The sequence below is a fragment of the Aythya marila genome (genome assembly GCF_965140915.1).
Source record: "Aythya marila genome assembly, chromosome: 2".
Taxonomy (NCBI): domain Eukaryota; kingdom Metazoa; phylum Chordata; class Aves; order Anseriformes; family Anatidae; genus Aythya; species Aythya marila.
Genome location: NC_139043.1, coordinates 118,861,561 through 118,887,147, shown reverse-complemented (window position 1 = coordinate 118,887,147; position 25,587 = coordinate 118,861,561). Strand labels below are relative to the sequence as shown.

General features: G+C 44.0%; 1 protein-coding gene across 5 annotated transcripts in view; it reads right to left on the bottom strand.

The window, feature by feature from the left end:
- The window catches only part of CHD7 (chromodomain helicase DNA binding protein 7), a 128,761-nt gene extending 103,479 nt beyond the window's left edge, over positions 1-25,282 (bottom strand). For 3 of the 5 annotated variants that reach the window (XM_082754275.1, XM_082754277.1, XM_082754278.1), the window contains exons 1-2: positions 24,826-25,282; positions 22,526-22,629 (exon numbers count right to left, since the gene is read on the bottom strand). The gene's annotated coding sequence lies outside the window, so the exon portion shown is untranslated. The remainder of the gene's footprint in view (positions 1-22,525; positions 22,630-24,825) is intronic. The other 2 variants (XM_082754279.1, XM_082754276.1) reach the window with 2 other exon arrangements.
- Between the last annotated feature and the right edge of the window lie 305 nt (positions 25,283-25,587).

Below are 25,587 nucleotides of genomic sequence, written 5' to 3'. Positions count from 1 at the left end.
TCATCTGCCTACCCCAAACACCTTGATCCAACCATCAGCTGCCACCAGAAGCTGCACCACCACGACAGCAGCAGAGCAGCAATGACAGCACCAGGGGAGAAGCAAGAGCAGGATGGCTGTGCTCCAGCAGCACAACCCCATGGACTCGCTTAGGGCTATACCACCCAAACTGCCCTCACGTCACGGCCAGGTGGTTCGACAACCAAACTTGTAAACCATGGCAGTAAAACAAGCCAGGCATTTGGTGTATGGGAAGAACAAGAGAAACCAGCATCTGCTGCTGTGACTTCCAGAAGAAAAAAAAAGAAAAAAAAGGAATTCTAATTTGATCAAATATGTGAAAAAATATTTTGCACTTAACTGATCATCCATGCAATCAAATCAACACTGAATGCTACTCCAAGCAAGGAAAATCTTGCAGCTACCACTCCTGCCGGCTGGAAGGGAAGATTGCTGACTTTGAGTTATTTCAAACCAACGTAAAACTCCAGTGAAGGATGTGCAGATATTCTGGGATCTGGCATTAAACTTTCCTTTGGACAAGAAATGTTATATCTCAGCGTGATTTAGGAAAATAAAGGCCATTTGTGAACACTAAGGCTATTTGTCATGAGACTCAAAGAACAGGTTTTAGTTAAGGCCTTCCAAAAGCAATTAATTCATGGTGCTCAGAGGACTACCTCCAGCAGTTCAATCCAAGCACATGCACAGTCCCTTAAGAAATGGCTGTTTTGGATAAACACGCTACTTTAAGGGAGAATATTTCATCTATATCCATCCCATATCGAGGAAGCCCTCTAAGCAGAGAGGTAAAACTTTCTTAGATTTCTCCTAACGCTTCCCTTGATCACTTCGTACTTGTCTGCAGTCTTCCCTAAGTCCCTGTATTAAAAGTCCATTAGCATAAGATTAGGTTTTACATATTCTTAACAAAAAAAAAAAAAAAAGACATACCCCAAGAATTTTTAAATATTTCCCCCTATTTAAAACACTTTTGTTCCAAGAGCTGACCATTACAGACTATTTTCTAGATATGGCAGGACAAATTCCTTCCTGTCTGAGAGTTTCCATGGTAATAAAAGTCCCCTTTAAACACATTCACGGTGGTTTGGGCAGGCCAAACAGGCAGCCTTTGTACTGAAAAGCTCCCTCTTTGTACTCCTCTGTGCTGATCCTGCACAAACTACCGTAAAAGTGTATTTTAGTGGAGGCAGAGTAAAACTAAGGCTCCCATCAGTTTCACACGATAACTGTTTATTCCACAGCGCAGACACAACCCTCTGGAAGATTCCCTTCCCAAAGAATTTCAAGTGGTTGGAGAAAGCCAGCAACAGGACAGCCTATGGCACATTTCAAGCAGACCCAGCCCAAGCAATTTTGCCACTTAGGCTATTAAAAAAAAAAAAAAAAAAAAAAAAAAAAGATGAAGTGAAATGACAAGCCTCCCTTTCTCTTCCCCTGCTCCCCCTCACACAGCCCCATATCCATTAGGAGATGGCACATTCACACCACTGCACGCGCCCCTAGCTCAATGGGGGCAGAATTAATTGGGACCTCTGGTCCAACATACAGACCTGTCACGGGAAGGGACTCGGAGAATGACCTGATAGGTGCTTTAATGTGCCATTTTGGGAAAAAAAAAAAAAACAGAAACAAAAATTGGTTTTAGGGATGTTCAACAACAAGACCCCTTGAAATTTCTGCCTGTTTACATCTGTACTCCCTTGAGCACCAGAACAAATTTTGACACACCTAAATCTTGCTACAAAAGGAGCATTTTTGTGTTTTAAGTTTACTTTTCAGTAAATCTCACAGTATTTCAGATTTAGAAAAACTTTTACCAGTATCACTACAGCAGACCTACTATCGAAACTGGACCACCTCTACAAGCAACAGATTCTCTTAAAGAATTAAGTCACTAAGCATAAACACACAACTTTAATACACTAAGAATATCTCAGCTGTCCTTTAGATTTTTCTTTTGTTAGCTTTTGAAAATCTGTATGCAGATTTTATTTTAGATAAAAAGCCTGTACTTCCTGATGGAGTTTGTTTGCTATTGTTCAAGTGGTGTAGCTTCAGACATCTCTGTAAGACTCTTAAGTGCAGCTCAGTTCCCAAGCCAATCTTTCTCTGCTGATAATAAAATAAGGCAGAGAAAACCTTAGGCATTTAACTTTCAGTGAGTTTTTCCTCAGTGCTACACTTAAAATTCAGGCTTTTTTTTTTTTTCCACCTCACCTAGCACAACTTCCAGCGCAGCACATGCAGTCTCTCTGGTCTCAGCCATTGAGAAACACATGAAGAAAGACATAAAATCAAGTAGGAAATGCTGAGAGATCAACATGCTGCTTTATCTCTCTCACCTCAAACGTTTTAAAATATCCCCACACACAGATACACACACCCCCTTCCTCACCCACCCCCCGTATATCCCGTTTCCCCTTGGGTGCCTCTGGCCCCGAGAGGTCCGATCTTGATTGAAGAGCCTCTTTGCCTCCCAAGAATTGAACCAGTTTGTATGGAAAGCATTACCCAGATGACTGAAAAATCAGCCTTGTGATCACTTTCACAAGCAAAAGAATGAAAATGCCTGATCTTTGTCAGATCTAATTTAGAGGCATTTAACTTTCCTTTTTGACGATAGAGGAAACAGCCCGGTAATAGCAGCAAGCTTGAAATTGCGGGAGGCAGTCCAGTAACATGTAAGACAAACAGACTGCGTAGAAAGAGGTTTGAGAAAGGCATGTTGTACAGAACTCTTTGGACCCCATAAAAAACAGCTATAGCTGTAATTGCTTGGAGAAGCTTTGTGGCAGGCAGATTTTAAGAGGACGGAGCAGGTACAGAAACTCAGAAGACACCAAAGGAGTCATGAAAAGCCTCTCAAAAGAAGAAGCCTAGTAGCTGACTACTTGCAACTGAAAAAAATAAATAAATATGTTTTTGCTCAGGCAATAGCTAACAGCCTTTTTTTTTTAATAGAAAATTTCAGGAAAAGAAACTGAACAGAATTTGTTTTGGTTGCCAGCAAAACCTGGTCTATCGCTTTCGTTGAAACTAGTCCAATTTAAACAAACATCAATACAACATCCCACATTTCTCATGCTAACAAATCTTATTAAGACTACTTTCCACAAACACACGGCACTGCTCAGTTATTAACAAATAAAATTTCTTACACGCTCCTTAAGGAGTATTTATAGTAAATCCATCTACTTCAGCAAGCTAGCTATGCATCTATCTCCTTAAACAGATGCAACTTGTTAGGTGATTTTCGCTGTAGGTTGCAATATTTTTGAGTATGTTTAAATTGCCCTCAAATTATGCTTTATCAAGCTATCATGCTGATTGCAAGATAACTGAATATAATCAGAAAAGGGTAAACGGTAGCCTCCATTTCTTATGCATCCACTTCTTAAAATCAGTCATCATACGACAGAGATTTCATTACCACCCTGTTCTGACAGAAACCAATATTAATTATTATTTGAATTAACCTTTGAGCCATAGTTTTCATCAGTACTCTGTAAAGACATGGACAATTTCTAATTACATTCTACCCTCATTATAAGTCACTAGGCTGTAAAGCTGTATCTGACAAGACTGCTATACTTGGCCTTGAAACGCTTTGGACTTCACTATAAATCTTTCAGAAACACCTAAGAACTCATTGAACACAAGAGCTATCACACAGGATGCTTCTCCAACAATTTAGAAGTATTTTTAAAGGGATACTGACCGTGATATCACAGAACTGCAATACTTTTGCTGAAGGAAAATAAACTACTGGGGGCTTTATCACTCAACCTCATTAAATAGGTGATCTTTTACCTAAACTTATGTAGAGTGTACCTACTCAGTCTACCGAGTGCAATTATGCAGTGATTATCAGCTGAATCTCAATTATACCCAACATATAAGGAAAAAATGGTGAGTTAGAGACTGACAGACAAAAATCTGATTCTAAAGCCTAGGGCAATATTTGTAGGGCAATATCATAGGCTATGTTTATTATAGCCCAGAGAAAGAAAACGTATCCACTAAAGAATTAGTAGTTCTGTAGTAGGAAACGTGAATTTTTAAGGGTCATAGATGAAGAACAGCCATTAATCAATATACAAAGATTAGCGCAAGAGGGCATTTTTTTCTTCTGTAATTTTTCTGCTTTACCTCACACAATCACGTCACTGCAGTCAGTTAGCTAGCCAACAAAAAGTGAAATATATAAAAGTGAAATATATGGACACAGGGAAAGCAAACGCCATTCTGGAGAGCACATTTCTATCTTTGACTATGCCAAATCTCTTGAATGAGCAAGTTAAACTTCTAAATGAGTTGCCTCATTTTTGCTACTTCACAAAGCTCACGTCTATGACTAACTCCAAATGCTCAATATCTGAGCAAAAGGTGGTTTTATTTGAAAGAATACCAGAGGCCAGGATCTATCAAGTTTCAAAACCAGAATTTGACTTAGCCGCTGACTCCAGACATATTTCAAGATAACAGGAACATATTTCAAGATATCATTTTTAACCTTCTACTACTGAAAATACTTATATCTTAAAACAGAAGCCTCAATGTGAAATTAGTTTAATACCAGTGGATGACATTTCACATTACAGAAACCAACTCGGACTATCTGAGATACACAATAGAGTTTTAATTCTATTCATTTGCAAAAAGAAAAAAAAATATCTTTCCTTTACAGGTCACTTTTACAGATGCTGTTAATCACACAGAAGATCTAAATTACAAATTTCACAAATATTTTAACAAAATATTATATGACTTAAGGAAACCAACACAAAATTTGGAGTTAACGCAGGAGACACTAGTTGTGCATGAAATTAAACATACTATAGTTAACACAGAACAGTTTTGTAATCATGCAAGGTAAATGATGGTCTATGACAAGAATACCTAGATAAAACCAGACTTATCACGAGACAGAAGACGCTAACAGTTTTTAGATCTCTTGATTTTGGGGAAAGGCCAGAGACAATGAAATGGACTTCAGTCTTTGAAAATGTAAGGTGTTTGTAAGGTCAGCGTCACTAGTATTGCCAGCCCTAAAAGTCCATCTACTTTAACATAGGAATTGAGCTTTTTCTTCCAAGCCAGGTCTCCAAGGTCACTATCTAAAGTTATACTTCATATTCTTAAACCATCCAGAACATTTGCTTTAAGCCCCTGACTTGTACACCTCCTTCCCTCCCCCCTAAAAAACAAACAAACAAAAAACAAGAATCACGCAAGAATTGGCCATATTGGTGTGTTGATTTTGTTTTCTTTTCTCTTTTTCCTTGAAATTGCATGTTTTTCAGAAGTTATTCCAAATTTGCATCATCTCTGTATTACAGTAACACCTAGCTGAATATTCAGATAAGCATCTATCTTTTACTATACATTAAGTGGCTGGATTATTCTTCTGTTTCTCCAGCTAAAAACTGCCAAGTGGTACTTGGACTGTCTCTTATGTAGATGGGTAAAAGGAGAAGAAGAGAGGAAGGAGAACAGCAGCCATCTCAACCACGTGAAATCTGTGCCAAAACGGAAACAACCAGTTTATTTCCTTCCACTAACCCTTACCTATCTCAATAAGAAAATTAGGCTAAGCGATGAGCAAATGTAAATCACTCTGGGCTCCAATCATGTCTGCCTGATTCATATCAATAATTACATGGGAGGGAAGGAGGCATCAGAACCACTGTACAATATTTAGCCCTTATGAACAGTTTTAAGCATGTTCCACACAAGATTTCCAAAATCTTGCTGATTTAGGTAACTCGAAGAGCCCTATCCTCCTGTTAAACTTCAGGGTAGACCAGAAGGAACAAATATGCATATAAGCCTATGAAAAAGAGAAAACTGACAACTTGCTGTCAGAGTCAGTTTTGATTTTATCCTACAACAAAAACTACATTGTGATGCAGTTCTAACACTCTACAGATCCTTTAACACGAAGATGTGGAGCTTACAGTATGTGATTTCATGCCTCCCATTGCCAAACATGCCTCTTCTGAGTACAAATGAGAGGAAATGAGAGGATGCTGACACCAAACTAATCTGAAAGAATTCTCTGGCCCACAGAAAGGTTCTCCTGCCTTTAAGCTTGATCTCTTTTACAACATTCAACCTTAAAAAGCTGAGCTTCAAAAATAGTTCAGAACAGAACAACCTAACATACAATTGCCTCAGTTTTCAGCAATTCAAAGTTACAATTTAATAAGTAACTGTCAGTAATTGCCACCCAGCTACTTTGTTAAGGACTTATATGCTGCTAGCCCGAAAAGACAGTGCCCTATGGATGGGGAGAAACAAAAGTGATCCACGCCTTTACCAAGGAGCACAGAGGCAGATACCTGCAGTCCATAATCTGGTTGCACGAACAAGACTAAGGCTTGCTTCCTCCTCCCGGTGCCACTTTCAAAATCCCATGTGTGAGGGGGGATGGGGACGAGGAGGTCAGGGGAGGAAATGACAGCACCACAGCACCTCGTTTTGTTTATTGTCTATTTATAGACCATGACGAAATTTTCTCGAACTGTCTTCATGCTTTTTTTTTTTTTTTTTTTTTACATATCAGATTTGCTACTGTCACTTTTAAACTAGCCCGTAAGCAATGCCTTCTAAGAAATAGGCCTGTAAAACCCCTATCCCAGTTGAACTCAGGCACTATGTGCCTGTGATAGCCTGTGATCTTCCGTAGCAGAAAAGCACCGCACTAATGCGAAGCAACCAGGCAGCTTTTTTTTCTCCACGTTTCTCCTCTACTCCTCATGGAAGCTACTTAGGAGGAGAACAGAATGCATTAGTTTGGGGAGAGACGCACAAAGGACACCACTCGCTCCTTCCCCCATCAAACACCACCTAAGAGATTTACCACCTCACGACACGCTGCTTTTCATCGCGTCCATGCTGGATCAGGTTCAACCCTCCTTACTTCAAGTCGTGTTACCAACCTTTACTGTGCCATCAGACGAAAAAACACCCCTCTGCTTTCTGCCAGGTTCTCTGCCAGCATTATTTTAGCCACACACACAAAAAATAACCCTCCTAAAATTCCTTTCAGTTCTTCCTTCAACCAAAACCCTACACTTCTACACAGAGTTTCTTTCCCTGTCACCCTCTACAAACCCAAACTGGCCTGTAAGCACGTTAATTTCAATTTAACTTTTTTTTTTTTTTTTTTTTTAAAGAAGTAAACAAAAGCGGCCAATGAGATTATCTTGTACATATGGCATGCTATCTAGGAGCTGAGGGAGATTTCATGGGAAAGTTTAAAAATTAACTTATCAAAGTGCAACCATGACTCCTCCACAACTGGAATGGGCACAGGCCCTTCATGACACCTGTGCTCCTGGCAGGAACCAGAAGCATTTTGCAGATCTCTCTTGAAATTTCATTTCTTCCTGTTACAAACTCACGATCGAGCATCCATTTTGAAACGAGTGCTCCTTCGTTATAAAATCAATGTGTCTGGGGTTTCAAACAGTTCACAATCTTGACAGAGCAAACATTTTTTTCCATTACCGAAGTGCAAAACTCCCCCAAATTACTTGTTTATTAAGTAGTGAGTGCACACGTATTTCAGGCTACTTTGGAGGTCTAAGTAACTTTCAAGATAGCCCCTTCTCTAACAGAAATTAACAAATGCAACACAGAATAATAAGCAAAGCAACATAACCCTCAAAAACGAAACAAAACACAAAACAGCTATTATTTCTGCAAAGTTTTTTCTAAATACAGCAGTCACATATCTATACATGAATAAACTCTCACTGTTCCATCAGCGCTTCAAACACCAAAGGTTTTTATACAGAGTGGTACTGTAACTTGTCACATACTGTGATAAAACAGAGAGACCTCAGTGCTAAGCAATTAAATAATAAACTACACTGGAGTTTTTCACATAGGAAGCTAAGAAGAAAAAAAAAAATCAAAGTTATGGGTCCCATGATAACTACAGCTTGATTATAATACTGTTTTATACTGCATATTTAGACAAATGCATCAATTTACAATTGATGGGGAATTACCATTGAAGGACACAGTCACATACTTTGTCTCACTCTTAAATAAATCAGCAGCATTCAGAATAAATTTCCATGCTACTTGTACAAGTTGGTAAGGTGGCTGATTTGATGGCAAGAGAAAAAAAAAAAAAAAAAACAGGTTTAAAGCAAATTAAACCATACTTCTCTAACAACTTCTCTGAAGTTATGGTGAAGTACACAGGGCTACACTGCAGCATTTGAACTAGATTATGGACTATTTCAACATCCAACAAATTATATTACATTCAGATTTGTCCATGTCACATTTGACTTGACTGTAGCATGACTCACAGCCACCACTAATGAAATCCATTAAATATATATTTAAGCTTAGCATTCCTGAAAAGAAACAGCAACAAGAATGTATTATTGGAGTGCTTGCTTTGAAAGAGAAAAACGTATGCAAATCAGAAAGCTTGGTAGAAGAACCAAAATGATGCAGTTGGACAAAATGTTTAAAGACAACAGACAAGAAATAAAAATGCAGAGACACAAGAAAGAGAAAACAAAACTAATCACATTGAAACCAGAAGCTGGGGAGATCATCCGAAGAACATTTACCATAAAGAGGTGAAAAACAACAACAACAACAAAACTAGCAAGTAAAATCATAAACAAAAAGTACACGCATAAAGGGGCAAGGTAATAAAAGGTCCTTTCACACATTCCAGGTACACAAAGCCTCCTAGAGAACCCACTGGGTTAACATATAGCCAAGATATGAAGGAAATACTGAGAAAACGAACAAAATTTGAAGCGTTTTTTTTTTGCATTCACTGTCCCTGGACAGACTAAGGGAAGCTTCTACCTTGGAATTTTTCCTCCTAGAAAGCCTCAAAGGTAGTTTTGGATCAAATTAAAGCAGACAGTAACAAGTTCCCAAAAGGTGATATTCACCCAAGAGTTCTGACAAGCACAAGGATAGAGAACAGCTTGTCTATTCACCATACCATGTAACACCTTGGTGTCAAACCCTGCTTTCACGTTTTGCAACATGGTCTCGCCTTCAGGTGGTCAAGAACCACAGACCAGCAGGCCAATGTCTCAGTGCAGTGAATAAGGAGAAGATACATACATCTTATTTTATGTATAAGAAACATAGGTGGGCATATAGATAAATACAGACTATGAAAGTGATGTTGATACCTTCCCATGGCAAAGTTCTCTCTCACTACTAATACTTATTTTGATCACCTGTCAATTGCTTCAAGGAATTCATCTGAGCTCAGTTGGATGCTCAAACTACACGCCAACTTCAGAACAACAGACCTCCACCAAAACATCTTAAACTAGGCTACAGCAGTGAAAGAGGAAAGATCTGCAAATGCATAAGCCAGTGGTTCAAACCAGGAAAATAAAAAGTTAGAAAAGATCTGGAAAAGAGTCAGCTGAGCTATGATGAGACCCACGCTGTTTAGCATGCACATAAATGATCAATAGATGAGCCTTAAAGTAAGTTTGCTGATAATAGCAATGAGTTCAATTTGCTAAGAATGAAAATCAAATGCAGGAAGCAGCAGATCTTGATCACACCCAGCAAAGGTGAAATAAAATGCAGATGAGAGTCAGTGTGGGTAAACAGCATGCAACGCACCTGAGAAAACACAGCCTGGCTGCTTTACATGTACTGCACTGAGCTCAGACCCAACTGCCTCATACTCAAGACAGGGACCTGGGAGCTAGAACAGATAGATCTAGGAAGACAATACCTGTCAGGAGAGTAAACTGGAGTCTAAGAACACTGAACACTAAGAGTATGTCAGGAAAAAATAAAAAAAAAAAAGTGGAGGGAGAATTGTAGCAGAGAAGATCATTAAGTTACTGCCCAAGTCTGCAAGGTACCCATGTCATCCTGCAGCTCATGTTTGCTCTGCCCACCTCCACTTCAGCAGTGAAATGAGCAACGTGGGTGACACGCATGTGATACCCTCCATTCTCCAGCCCAGAGAAGGGACAGCTGGGGAGAGAGTAGGAGGCAGCCTACAAAACCACGAGCGGCATAGAGCAGGTAAGTAGTGAACCATTGTTCCCTTTCTCTTAACAAGGAAACTAGAGAACATCAAACAAAACTAGCAGGTGGTAGGTTCAAAATAAAACAAATAAAAGGAAGCAGTTCTTCATACAATGTGTACTTAAGCTGCAGAACTCATTGCCACGGTCCCCAATGGAAGCTAAGAGCTTACGCAGACCGAGAAAGACTAGACGAATTCATGCAAGAAAAATTCATTAAGCATTACCCATCACTTTTTCCGAGGAAATTCTGAGCTGCAAAGCTGGGGGGCTACAGGGCTCGCTCTGTTTCTCAAGAGCCTCCACCCTACTAAGCAGGACTCGGGATGAGACAGACCCCCGGTATGGCTGGGACAGCTGCTCCCAAAAGGCAAGGTTGTAACCTGGTTTTAATGGCTCTCAGCAATATGCTACTTTGATACCACCCAGCTTCCAGGGTATCATTTCACTTTCCTTCCCTGAAGAAACTGTATCTCGGGCCCTGTTGTGGCAGTGCAAGGGAGATCACAACGTCTGCGAGCACCTCAGCAGGAACCGGACAAGGACACACACATTAATGAGGACCAGACTGCTGCAATTCCACCATTTTTGCATAAAAGACTAGCCTACTACAACAAGAAAAAAAAAATCAAAACAAGTTTGTAATCTGTTTTTATCCCTTTGGGGCTGGAGGGGTGGGAAGAGTGGATAAAGGCAGTAACAGCAACACAGACACTGCAGCACAGGCTGTACCTCTCTGTACGCTGCTCATACCTACAGCAGTTCGTAAGTTCAGCTTCAGAATAACTCAAAACCAAACTGAGTTATATACTGAAATTTTAGGCATACCGAACTTGTATTGAAAATATTTTTTTCATGCCTGAAGGAGAAGGAATGAAAAACAATACAAAGTGCTGAAAATAGAAATAGTCACACTTTTTCTGTTTTAAACAGCAGCTGTAAGAGATAATATCAGCTCAAAGCACTGGCCTGAAGTTTTACTCCTGTTATAAAAAGATACTTAAAGTAACTACAACATATTTAGGTTAAGCACTTAAAGGAATTATTGGGAGACTGAATTCAATCTCCTGCTTCTGTTTGCAGGTCATGGTGTGACATCTTAGCTGCTGAAAACAAAGCCTCTGCTACCTCTGAAGTGGGAACAGCTCATTTCCTAAATCAGGGGGGGTGAATTTTCCCCCCACCAGATGCAGAAGATGCCACCAGTGCTGCCAGGGGCACTGACAAGCTCTGCCTCACTGCAGCTCCCAGCCCACTGCCAGTTCCTCCCCTGCTCCATGCTGAGCACAGCTCCAGCTCGAAGGCAGCGGTGTGTGCCCAGTGCCTTCTGCTAACCCTCCAGCAGCCTCGAGGTTTGTTTTCAAAGCCTTGTAGCAATCAAGGTTTTCACAGGCACAGGAAACACTCACCGTAAGCCCCAGATCACACCCAAATGACATGCCTTTCCCTGGGACCACGCAGCTGTTCAGAGATTGTTTGGTTGTTTGGTTTAGTCCGGACTTCAGATGGAAGAAAACCCTCACAGAAAACATGAGTCAAAATGGCTAACAACACAGCGGCTAATGGAAAGTACTCTGGCTACTTCTAAACCTAAGCTCAAGATGTTAAAATCACAGACTATTTAGCAGAGTTTTTTCAGGGAACCACACAGGACAAGGGGAAAGCTTGCAGTACCTGATCTCAACACACAAAATACAACTTATTTAGAGTATACTCCTAAGAAAGAGATTTAAACAATGCAAATTCTGAAAAATCACAGGCTATCGAGACACAGAATCTGAATACTTAGAATGGGTTTTTAAAAGTGCTAAGAGCAAAGCTGATCTGGTGTTTAAGGACAGCATTCATCTACTTCATGAGAGCAGTATCGAGACAAATTAACACTTGGTAAATAACCAAGATCATGTGATGAGAGCTGATACGTAAACAGCAACTATTACAAGCCCCGATATGGCAAACCTCAAAAGACATCCTTAGGAACCTGGTATACCAGTTTGGAGAAGCACTGAAGTCCCTGGCTCCCAGTCATCGCTTAGCTCATGTACCCTAAACAGGAGAAGAGAAGAAAAACCACCCAAGCACTCGGAGGTGCACGCACCGAACAGGTACTTGGCCCTATATCCTGTCGATGCATACATCAGACAAAGAGCATCGAACGTACTCACTGGAAAGGAACGCACTTTTTCCTGTGGCAGAGCAGAACTACGTGCTCAGAACTCCTCCTGACCTTTCAGTAAGCCCTGTGCTGCTGCACGGACCATGCGTTAGCAACACTCATTCACCAGTCAGCATCAGCAAGTGGGAAAATACCTCCCTTCCTTCCCCCCCCTCTTTTTGTTTTAGGCTGCGCTGTTTCTCAGTTCCTCTTAAGCACTTCCTGTAGCAATGCCCACCACTCCAGACACCTCCAAATTTAATCCACTGGAATAAGCAGCCTTTAAATTAAGGTGTTATAAGGTCATATAGCAAGCAAGATGATCGGATTAAAGAGGAAGTGGAGTTAAGTTAATACTGAGTCACTATTTTAAGTTCTGCGTTCAAGACAACAGCACGATAGCCTTTCAAGTGTAAACCAGCCTTCAAGCAGGAAGGCTAAGAACTTTCATATTTAAAACCATCAAAAAAAAAAAGAAGAAAAAAGTTTTGTTTCTTTTTTTAAATCTGAACATGAAATGCAGGACAAAAATTCATCAGACAGACAAGATCTGGTCCCAGAGACAGATGTTTTACAGCTGTGCTTTGGGCTTCCTAAAGCCCATTAGAGCTAGCACATACAATTCCTAATGTAAACAAGCTGCTTTTAGTAACTACAATATTCACTCCGAACACACACAATGCGGGTCAGAGCCACCACTCCTTGTAGAGCTTGCACCAAAAGAAATGTGCAACATCCTTGGTGTCCCGAGCTCAAACTTGGAAGCCCCCTCTCCTGCTCCTCCTGCCAGCCCCTGCAGCTCCTGAAAGGGCACTTTTCAGATGTAAAACCTGCAGAGAGGGATCTATATGGTCCACCACTATTTATTTATTTTTTGATAACCACAGCAAGTGTTTACCTTCCACTAAGGCACACACAATTGCCCAAATCTTGAGAAAAGAGAAAAAAAAAAAAAAAAAAGGAAAAAAAGAACAAGATTCCATTATTTCACCTACTCGGCACCTTTCTGTCACACTGCAGGCAGTTTACACCAATAACTTTCCAAATAACCACGGCTTTTCAGAAAGCAAGCAGTTTCTCATATTGCATTCCTGCTTCTCTGAAAGTTACCTAAAATCCTTAGGAAGCCAGAGCAGAAGTTACAATCAGAATTCCTGACTTACGATCAAGTATTCACTCCTCGTGTGAGCTACACAGTGTAAACTGCCTATTTCCCTCTCTGAAGAGCAGCACAAGTATAGCAAAACAGGAGTAACTACACAGCATGTTATTTTACTTGCAGTGCGTTTTTCCACCCATTTCAAACAAATAAGAGTGATGAGACTGTGATTAAGTCACTGTGAGAAAGCTTCAGGTTACCAGAGGCAACGTAGTCTTAGCTATCCGCTAAGAACAAGAAATCCCATACTACCTCAAACTAACAGAGGAACGATCTAGATACTTAGCATAAAGTTATGAATAACTCAGCCCACTGAATTAAACATTAATTTGATAAAATTTGAGATGTATGAATTGAGTCAGGAGGTTGTTGAACCTAATGTAGAACTTTAAGCTTGACAAAACAAGAATCACAGTAAAAGTAATAAAAAAAGGCACAGAACAATGTACTTTCTTGTGAATAAATTGTTTAAAAGATGAAATACTTCAAACTTGAAATCTCAGACAAGCTATCAGTAAATCTTCTAGGCTTTTGTTCTGCTACCTCAGAAGAAAAACTGATTTCTAGACAGTGGTTTATTAATTCTAACAAACTGTTTAGAGCTCGCAATCCATACCATTGCTAGAATAAACAAATTTCAATATCAATTTGAACTCAGGCCAGCACATTTTTCTTTTGGTGTCCTTTGCTTCACAAATGATTATTCCATTTCTATTTCTCCCACGAAGGTTCCCAGGCAACTGATCCAATCCACTTGCTCACTGCCACCAAAATGAAAAGATGAAAAGGGCTTGCTGCTCTCCAAGCCACAGGCCCCCCTCGTCCTTCGTACCAGCTCTGGTGTTCATCAGATCCTTTTATGAGCCAGTTTGATTCATTACAACAGCAAAATGCTCTCCATTTTACTGAGTTATTTTTTCTGCCATTTTAGTGAACTAAAGGGGTTCACAGAAGGACCTGACAAGCACTGCTGCTACGGAGCTGGGCACTGGGGAAGAAGGGTGAGGGGGGACAAAGACTGCGTGGAAACTTCTCCTTTCACAACCCTGTCCTGTTAAATTAGCTCACCGCCTTTCCCAGACCATACCCTGACTTACAAAGGAGTAGGTGGACCACAAGGTGACATGCAATACTTTCCAGCTGTCTTGAGAGCTACAACATAATTTACTGTAATATGTATTCTCAGTATAGATTTAGGTACAACACTCCAGCAGGAAAAAGATATATACATTGAGTTCTTGCAAAGATCATAAACAGTAAGATAAGCGTAACTCGATTAGAAGAGAAGGGTAAAGAAAGCTTTGCAGATATCCCAGTTAAAATAAAAACAAATAGCCATTGGAAAGTGACCACCAATCTCAAAAAGCCGCATGACAGAGAGAAGCTACAAGAATTTTTGGTAAGGAGGACAAAGGAAGGATTTTATCTTTTTTCTTGAAGTTGTCACCAGTATCCACGTAAACCTACTACAGGAGGCTGACATCCCTGATTCCTTAAACTCCAAGAGAAAGAGTCTGGAAGTGGGCAGCCAAGCCAACAAGGCATTTTACCACAGATCAGTGTCAGCATGCTCCTGGGTTTTCTGACCCGTGGTTTCTCTCTATGGATCCATCTGCCTCTCTGTGATGCACAACCTACACTGGACGTGCCACTTTGCTCGGGAAGCGAACAAGGACCAGATCCATCACTCCCAAAGTGACAGCAGCAGTGAGTGGGACGCCTCCAATTACTCTGATGAAGCTCACACACACACACAGGCCCCCCCAGTGCAGAAAAAACTCATTTCGGCCTGCGCTTAAGAGAAAAAACACCCTGCCCAAAGCACCGTCGTTGTTACGTCTTATCAAGTCAGACGAGGGTTTTCAGCCTTCTCAACCCTACCAGCCGCCCACCCCAAAATCATAACACCAGGCAGCCTTGAAGCACTCCACACATCCCCAAGCACCACGGAGATGTCTTTGAACAAGCCACAAAGGAAGAGGGCAGCGGATCCCTGGCATCCCTATGGGGGATTACACTGGGCACACAGCCAGCACCCCCGCTGCTCCACAACAGCCTCCACCAGCTGGGTTCCTCCCAGGGCAAGCATTCGGGTTGCCCAACCACCCCACGCTGCTCAGTCCAGTCGTGCCGCGAGTCACGGGCCAGCCTTGGCTGGGAAATGGCAGGTTGAGGTGAAGCAAGGCCCGCTGACGGCCTGGTCTTCCTCCTCCAGGGGAAAGGGAAGAAGTGGTGGAAGGTGAGAAATACACTGGGAGGAGAGATCAAAATGTCTCTGTTGCGGTAGGGAAACTTCTTCTGAGAACAGAGATGGAAGCAGCTCCTTTCATCTGTCTTCGAGGTTTTCTTTTTCAATACCCCAAAGCCAAGTAACCATTTGTTGGTGGGAGGGGGGAGAGCAAGGGTATGAGGTGTTAGCTTATTTCCTGGAGAACTAGCCATTTAACTCGGTCACCTTAAACACAGCATTTCTTTAAATCTAACCATGATTAAGTGAAAAGGCACACAAACCACTTCCCCTCCTTCCATTTTTCTTTTTTTAGTTTCAGTGCAACATCTAACACACGTGACTTCTAGGACTGTCATCTACTACAATAATTATCAGACCCAAGCTGGAAACTGTGTTCTTGCTCTACTGCTGCCTTTAACAAGGTAGTTCTTCCAACAGGAGAGCCATTTCCACAAAACAACTCCTTCCTTCCCTGTGTGGCTGTCACAAAGCTCAAATCTTGCTAGAAATAAATATATTTTTTAAAGTATGTTCACCAAGAGTTACTCAAGTGAGTAAGGTGGCATAGGCTGTACATTACTCCAGAACTGTAGTAAAGCTGAAATGCAATTTTTCTAGTGACCTCCTTGAGATTACGATGGAATTAGGGAATCCCGTAACTGCCTTCACTTGCTTCTGTATGAACAAACCAAAATGAAACACACCTTTGCAGAGATCAAGAGCTGAAGCTGCTCGTTCACTTCCCCTCTGAAGAACAAATGATTAAACTAAAGATGAATCAGGCTGTACTCCATTCACAGAGCTAAGCAAATGCAAAGCATAGCAGACACCTCATAACAGTACTGATAAATAAAGTGAATTACTTAGCAGGTCTCTCCCAGACTTACCTCCTGAGGCAGTCAAGAAACCCCTATTTAACTCACTTTCTGAATGATTCCTTCCTAAATCAAGAGAGATTAAATTGCTCGCTCTAAGTTCTCAGTTTAATTTGTCATGGTTAAAACAACTTGAGGCAAGAATTACACTCTTAGCAGGAGTCCCCTCTTCAGAATTTAAAGGGATCTCTGGACTCAGGTAAGCAGTGGCTAGAATGATACCGGGCCTTTGCTGAACCACCCTGGCAGGACCGTACCTCCCTGTGACCTCTGCAAGAAATCTGGGCCAAAATCCTCATCAGGAATTAGCAAAATAGTCCGAATACCTCTCAAACCAACACCTGGAGAGGATGGCCTGTTTATTGCCAGGCAAAAAGCAGATGACAAAATCCAACAGGTAGCTTACTCCAGCCCAGCAGCAGCAGAAACCAGAGCGCAGCCTCAAACAGCCAGAGGACTTTCCTAGAAATATGCCAGGCAGTTCATGCAAAAATATCATTTCATATACTGCATTTCAAGCTAATAACTGCAGTTGTGGTTATTTAGGTATTTCCAATCCCTTATAAACAAGGTACATTCAAATATGAAACTAAAAGAAACCAGTTACCTAAAGTGCCAGATTTGTGGACTTCAGAGATGCTCTCCTATCCAGGAATATTTAGGATTCTGAAAATTGCCATACCCTAACTACTGATTAAGATGCATCCTTGAAGCTTTCTCTCACCTATGTGCAATTTTATCTCAGCCTTATCAGAGTCATTTTTGAACATCTGTTAGCCCTTTCGTTACCTTCCTTTCTTTAATCCTCCTTATTGCAAGCATTAAAAACAAAGTTGTACCTTTCAAAGTTGTATCAACCTTTCTGTTAGTCTTATTTTCAACTCCAAGAAACACTAAACTGCTGCTTGCTGCAGTCCGGGATGACATTCTCGTTCCCACAAGACATTTTACCAAGCAGCATTCAGCTTCAGATTTCTATCTCAATAGCTACATCGGCAAACTGTCTCTGAAGCAAGAAAGATGTTCATATAACATCAACACAGACTTCCAACTCGCTAGCCCATCCAAGTTGGCAGCACCAAAGACTTGAACTGAGTTTCTCTGTTCCTCTCACATGGGTTTGTGTCACATTTCTCCTAGAAGAGCACTACCCCAGCACTTTCTCCAGTGAAGCCTTTTCTCCTCTTTTTGTTCTGTCGCTACCCCCAAACTTCTAAAAGCACGGCATTCAGCTCAGCTTCTGTTAGATTTCCCTTGAATCCTCTCTGAAAGAACGACCACTGTTCCTTAGCACCTAAAAACTACCCATTTAATAAACGTTGTTTACTCTCTAAATAAATCCACAGACTTCCTGTATTAAGATCCAGGATAAAAAAAAAAGTGCCTTTGTTAAAGTCTTCCTCGGGCTTGATCCAGGTCCCAATCTCCTTCACCACTGGTCCATACAGTTCTGGTTCTCTGAACCTTCCTCACTGCTCCAAGAAGTGTCGCAGCCCCCCGTGCAAGCTCCTCCCCATGCCCCAAATTTCATCCTTTGGACATGGTTATCCTACAGCTGCTACCTCCAGTGCACAGAAAGGGTGATGGGGCCGGCCTTCTCCCACACGCCACCATGGAGAACAAGAAGAAAAAACATTACAGCCCTAACACTGAACGACACAGGACTGCTACTGTCACAAAAGCAGAAGTCAAAGTGACAAAACTACCCAACAGTTGGCAAAGAAGCCTTCAGAAAGCCACCCGCAGGCTGCAGTGCCAGCTGCCCCGTGCCAGGACCGCATCAGGCTGGGCGCAGCCACTGAGCTCATCCCGCACCAGCAACGCATCCTCCATGATACTATTAGGAACGGAAATGTGTGTTTATTTTGCAACATACCCTAATTATCTAAGGCTAACAAAGAAAAACGCAACTCTGCTAAGCAAACAAAGAGCAACATAAATTGGAAAGAAGATTAAAAAGCTGGTGGAAAGGCACGATCTGAAGGGGAAAGTCTAAGGGATCTTGGGGCAGGGAGGTGGAGGGTGGAGGGGTGGGGAATAAACACATTTAGATTTCAGAGCAAGACTGGTTTACCTGCACCTAAGAAATCATACTTTGTACATCTGATGTACACCTCCATCAGATGCTTTTAGAAGGGAAGCTTACTTTGTAGATGGATATCAAAATAAACTGTAAGGTAGGCCAATTTCTTTCAATATCTCTAAGAAGAAATTTTAAAGCCAGCTACCTGTTGAAGTCAGAGCAGTAAACAGAAAGCTCAACTGAAGAGCTTAAAAAGTGGCTCCAAGCTGTTAAAAATTAAAGAGCTTCCAAAAATATTCAGCACTGAACTCTCCAGCACAATGCCTGTTCCCAGGCAGGTAAGTTGCCGTGCCACTTGCTATGATAACCAGCCCCTATTTAAATGAAGCCTGACCAGAATAACCTCTAGGATCAAGCCTGGATATCTGAAATTTAATTTTCCTCTCAGGACCATTAGGATGAAGGCAGACATTTTGGCTGCAATGACTTTTTCCAGACAATTGATTCTCAAAGTTATTTATTCCCCACCATTCCCCTCAAGGCCCTCTCGTCACAGCAATTGTCTATGTCAGAGGAAGGTTGGATGCAGCTCCCATGAAAGCCCAGCAAAACCACACCCAACATAGCTATATAGGTCACTACAAAGCAAAGGGATCCCTACATCACACCAGCAAGGGCCTCTGGTTAGCTCCTATACGCCAATAAGCCTGCAAAGTCACTGCATTTGTATGGTATCGTAACATGAAGCTCATCTGCTAACGAGCACTCTTTTACTGAATTTTAACTTTTAAATTAGAATGGTTAAATTAAGCAGTACTACTTTTTTTTTTTTTTTTTTTTTTTTTGGAAGGAGAACGTATTTAGTGGAAAAGCTGAAAAATAACCAGGATGTTTAGAAACTGCGCAGCATTTGTGAAACAAGAGAACCCAATAGCATGAAGATCATCGGGTTGGACTTGGCTTCTCCTAGGTGCATGTTTACATCTTTGAAAAGTCACAATGTTGGAAGCTAAGAGCTAATCAGCTTTTGTATACTTAAGAATATCCTTAAGAGCTTTGTTGTCATATTCAGGCTCCTGGAATGTGTCCTTTAGGTCACAGACTGAGTCTTTTATTTATTTATTTATTTAGTATCATGTCTTCCAATTTCACGCATTGAAATTCTTACTTGGAAAATAACTATGATGCCGCATTTCCACGGCCACTGGTCTGGGTGAAGACGGGAACCACTGTGACTTACAGGTAGGTTCTACAGATGGAAAGAAATCAGGAGGGAGAACTCTTTCATCAGGTTTTAAGATATTGTCAGAATCCTAATAACAAGTTGAGATGTTTCTGCGTAATGTGCCTTACTCTTTCCTCTGAAAGAGTTGTAAAAAAGAAAAAAAAAAAGTCAGTAATAATAGTTGTACTAGGAGTTTTCTTCTGCTTTTTTATTGTTTCCAAAATACAGACAAAGCTTGAGACTTTCTTCCATCAAAATCCAGAGCAGCTTGTATTTGTGCACACGAGTTATTCACAGAAATATAAGTGATGGGAAGCAATGAAGTTAACGTCTGTCTCAACAACGAGGCTAAATAGAAGCAGTAAATTAATACAGTAACTTTCCTGTTGGAAAAGTGAAATCTAAAGCCCCACCTCCACACAAAAGACTCATTTGTACAAGAGACAGTTTAATTATTTACCAAAATTTGCAGTTTTCTCATGTAGATAGGGAACATAAAAGTATTATTCGTGTTACTTACAGGCATCAGCTAAGCAGCCCATAAATCTGAGCAGTTAGTGATCCGTTTGCAGCAGACAAATACAAAAGGGGCTGGAAGTCAGGATTTAAGGGAACTGAGGGAAGGGGGTGTTCAGACACATGCGACTCGTCAGGCAGTTGTCCGTGCCCTTGCTAGCCATGCAAATTTATTTGAATAATGCTAGGTGCACAACAGCAAACACCAGCCAGCAGGTTCTGAACACCTTCCATCTGAGAAACTAATATAAAAATAAGATGAAGAGGAAATATGGGATGGAGCTAAGGCCCAGGATTTAAGGCAACCCACGTGTTTATTTCCACTCTTCCTTCCTAGTTACTTTTTTTCCCTCCTCCTCCCATCTGAACAACCTTTATGCACCACACCATGTGCTAAAAACAAAACAAAAAGCAAGCAGCCAAATGCTCTAGGAAGCTACGGACACAGCCAACCCCGGAGCCCCAACATGAGATTTTAAGCAAAACCTGCAGAGCGCCTGCGCATCGTGCCTTTCACCTTGGCAGACATCGCACCTGGGTTCCTGTTAGGGCTCTGAGCCCACATCACATTCTTAGGGTAAGAAACCCCACAGATTTAGGGTGCCTGGGCCAGGTCCTGCCCAAAAAGCCAGGGCCTGGTGCCAAGCCCTCCGCAACTTCGCTGGCGGCTCCCAGCACCTCCACGTGCAGACGGTGAGCTTCACGTCCTGCCGGGGCCTAGCGTTACTTCAGCACTAACGAGAAATACCGTGGACGTTAATCAAAAGCTTTTCAGTGCTAAACAGCAAATAACTCCCCTGAAAAAAAAAGCCGCAATATAGCTGACCGACCCCTCGACATGAAATGGGAAGTCTTTACAGTGCTCCTTTGACCTAACCCTTCAGGTTTCCACATCAACCGAATTCAAAAGAAAGTGGTTACAGCTCCGGTCTCCCACCATTGTCCAGTTTGGATCCCAATAGGCTGTACAGTCCCACTATATCCATATTTTTGACCGACATTTTTGCAACACCACGTCCCTAAAAATTACTGTTTTCCCTAAAAGGACTGTGTGATCTTCTGCTACCATTGAAACTTCCCCTGATTGCTGAAGAGGCAATAAAATCGTTTCAGATTTCAAATCTGAGCAAGTTTTTCCATTGTTTAAACAACCTACCCGGGATTTACAAGTAATAACAGAAATATCATTATATTGTTAAATATTTAGTAAGATATTTGGTCAAATACGATTATCCAATTAGAATCAGCAAGTCACTAATTCGGTTAAACTTGCAATCACAAGCATTTAGAGCTCTGAGGAGAGTCTGCTGTACAGCTTTCAAAATCATCTTTTAAGTATTACTTATTTAATAAAAAAAAAAAAAGCTTAAAGAGGCTGAAAACAAGCAGTTGAGGTTAACAGAAAAGCAGGACAGACTGCGTGTGAAAATCTGGCATTTTCCAGTGCTCTAGCAGGGAAGATTTTGTTTTGTGCAACTGTTTCAAACTTCGAGTGATGCCTGGTAGAAAAAACAATTACTTTTTCCAAGCAGTTGTGGTTTTATCCTAGAGGAAAATCGCACACTATCTGAAGGATCTCTGCGAAACCCTGAGCGGCTGTAGCACCGAACAAGAGGAAACAAGCAGCGCTCCCGCTTTTAGTAGCTAGAGATAGGAAAATGTTAAGAGCGTAATTGTCCTAATCACCTGTTACAAACCTCAGAAACAAACGGTTAATTTTCCCCTGGACTGCAGCTTGTTTTTAAAAAGCATTACGAGGATTTTTCCGCCGCCGTTACGAGGGCAGAGCTCTGGGAAGAATCCCCCCTCTAACTATCTCCTCGCTGCTAAGTTTGTCAGCAGCCCCGTTGTCTAGCGTGGGTTTTAAGCAGAGCAACATGATTTCCCTCCCCCCCCCCTTTCTTTTCAAACGAAAAAGAAAAAAAATGCGTTGGAAACTTTCAGGACAGAAGCTGGAGAGCTCAGAAGTTCCTCCCTTAGCAGCGCCGAGCAATGCAGAGCAGAGTCCTGCAAACGTGCCCCAAGCATCCAGCTACATTTAGCTTTCAGCCTTTTTATTATCATTGTCAATGAATGGGCCCCAGTCAAATTAAAGCTGCCATTTTAGGTTAAAGACTAGAGAGCCTCTGTTGTGCAACAGCGAGACAAAAACACTCCAAGCGACAGATGCAGCATTCTCATTGGAAAATGATGGATTTCAACTTTTATAAAAAAAAAATAATAAAAAAATCCCGATCATGCTTTTTAATATGAATTATATATTGATACTCACACATTACCGCAAACTAACGGGATTTATAATTGGGATAAATCAGCTACCCATGCTGCTAAGGTCATAGTCATTAAGATTTTTTTGCCGTCGTTAGAATGGATGATCTGTGAGGAAATGAACAGAAACATTTTTTGTTCAACTTGCTTGTTTGTGTCTCCGCTAGTCCCATATACCATGAGAAAAAAAAAAGGGGGGGGGGCACATAAGGGGGGGAAGGCAAACACATTCTCCCGAAAGCCATCTTCTAGTATAAACACAGCTTGCAATCTGCTTTGATGAAAGTAAGGGGGAAAAAAAAAATCAAGGCGCACATCGACACACAGAAACAAACTTATTGCATTGAGGTTATTCTGATATTCCCCGAGCCAGAAAAAAAAAAAATAAATATCCAAGGGAGTGGGAAAGCTGCTCGCAAAAGGCAAAAATCGCCCCTTTCTGTAGTTGGAAGGCACGCTCGGTACCTTCCCAAACGAAAACAAAGGCGGAAAGTGGGCAAGTAGGGGGAGAGTTGCGCGGTGCATCCAGCGATCCCTCAGTAATTCAAAGGGAACTCCCCGGGCATTGCTACTTTTCTTTTGTCCATTGTCTGTTTAAAAAAAAACTAGTTTGGACCCGGGCGCTGCGGAGAAGTGAGCGGAGGAAACCCAGCTCCGATTCCCAGCCCCTGCCCCGAAGCCGCCCCTTTCCCAGCGCTGCGCCCCCCCTATAAGAATATATATAGGGGAAAAAAAAAATAATAGGAAGAATGATAAAAAGAAAAAAAAAAAAGGAGGAAAGGAGGAGGGGGGGGGAGGCTCGGGGGGGTCCCCCCGCAGCGTGGGAGCGTGTCCCCCCTTCCGTGCCGCTACCGGGCTGGATGCCCGCGATGTAATGATGGCTGCTCCTCGCCTGCAGCTCCTTCTCCCTGAGACTCGCTAACAACCCTGCCCCCCTCCTCCTCCATCCCCCCCCCCCCCCACCCCGTACACACACACACACACACAGGCACACAGACAGACAGCCAGGCAGGACGGACGGACACCCGGCCGCACGCCCCGTCCGCTTCCCACTTCCAGCGGCTCCCGGCGGGGCGGCGGCAGGGCGCTGCGTGTTCCCCCCCCCCCCCCACCCCGCGCTTCTCTCTCCTCTCTCTCTCTTTCTCACACACCAACACACACCGAGCCCCCCCCCCTCCTTGCACACGCACACACACACACGCAGCCGCCACCCCCGGCCTGGCCTCGCACCACCTTTTCCGCTCCCCGTGCGGTAGGGAAAGAGAAGGGAGAAAAGAACCGGGGAGGGGAGGAGGAAAGACTGTGTGTGGGGGGGGGGGGGACGAGAGGGGATGAGATGCGCCCCGACCCCATGTGCGTGACCCTCCGGGGCTCGCCCCCATTATGCGGCCGCCCCCAGCAGCGGCGGCAGCAGCAGCAGCAGCAGCGCCCCGGCTGGCTCCGGTCCCTTGCCGTCCCCTCCCTCCTTTCTTTCCCCGGCCCTCGCCGCCCCCTCCCGGTGCCACCCTCCCGCCGCCGCCGGGGCAGGACAATCGCGCACACCGGAGCGGCACCGCGTGCTCCTTCCTCCTCCTCCTCCTCCTCCTTCTTCTTCTTCCCCGCCCGCCTTCCTGGGGGTGCCCCGGCCCCCATGTGCCGGCCGGGAGCGCGGTGCTGCCGGGCGGGGCCGTGCCGAGCCGAGCCGAGCCGGGCCGGGAAGCGCCCTCACTTTGTTAGCTGCTTGTTGTGCTCGGCAGCCCCGGCAGCGTGGTCAGCGCTGGGGACGGGGAGGACGGGGAATAAGGGGGGGGGGGGGGAGGTGGGAGCGCTCCCTCGGCCCCGCCGCCCAGTTTCGCTCAACTTTTCCCGGATTTTCAGCCGCCCTCCAAACTTGCCGAGAGGACCGGAGCGTGTTTGTTGGGGGGGGGGGTGGGGGGGTGGGAAGGAAAAACGAGGCGGGGAGGGGAAGGGAAGGGAAGGGGAAGGGGCGCCGCCGCTCCGGCTCCCCGGTGCCCTCCCCTCCCCCGAGGCAGGCGGGCGGCCGGCCGGCCGCAGCACAACAAAAAGCCATTTACACCCGGGGAAGTGCCCCGCTGAGCGCGGCCCCCCCGCCTCGCACCGAGCCGCCACGGGGCGCAGCATCCCCCACACGCACCCCAAACCTCCCCCCCCACCCCGGGACCCCCTTCCCCTAAACGCCCCCTTTCCCCCAAACGCCCCCTAATTCCCCTAATTCCCCTCGCACCCCCCCCAACACCGCCACCAACCCACCCCCCCCCCCCCAAGCCTTAGCCCCGCCGGGGACCTGCATCCCCGGTCACTCACCGGGCCGGTGCGGGGCCGTCGGGGGCCGTCGGGGGTCGGTGTCCCCCGCTCGCTCCCTCGCTGCCCTCCGCCGAGGGGCCGGGGAGGAGGAGGGGACACGCTCCGGAGTTGGTGCCGCTGGCCGGGGGGGGCTCGCACACGCACACGGAGTTGCTCGCTCGGCCCGGGGCTGGGCTAAGAGGGGAGGAGAGGAGAGGAGAAGAGAAGGGGGGGGGTGGGGGGGGGAGATCCCTGGCCGGGGCGGGCGGGCGAGAGGAGGGGTGGAAGGGAGGGGAGGGAGAGAGGAAGGGTCAGCGCGGGGCTCGGGCAGTTTCGGGCTCTCCGCCGGGTCCCGGCTCCGCTTCGCTCCTTTGTGTAATTTCACTCGATTCAAGTTTAATCCGATAGTTCCCGAGCGCGCCCGCAGGAGCCGAGCCGAGCGAGACACCAGCCAGCCAGGCGGCTGCCGCGGCTGCCGCCCCCTCCCTCTCCCTTCTCCCTCCTCCTCCTCCTCCTCCTCCTCCTCCTCTTCCCCTCCCTCCGCCGCCACAAGGCGCGCCCCCGACACCGCCCCCTCCCCGGGGGCGAGCGCGGCCGCGCGCCCCGCCCCGCCGCGACGTCACCGCCCCGCCCGGCATAATTTATGCAACGGGGGGGGGGTGCAAAAAAAAAAAAAGGGGAAAAAAGGGCAAAAAAAAAGAAGCCAGGAAAAAAAAAAGCAAAAAAAAAATTTAAATTAAAAAAAAAAATAGAAGAAGAAGCAAAACGCGCAGCGGGGGGGGG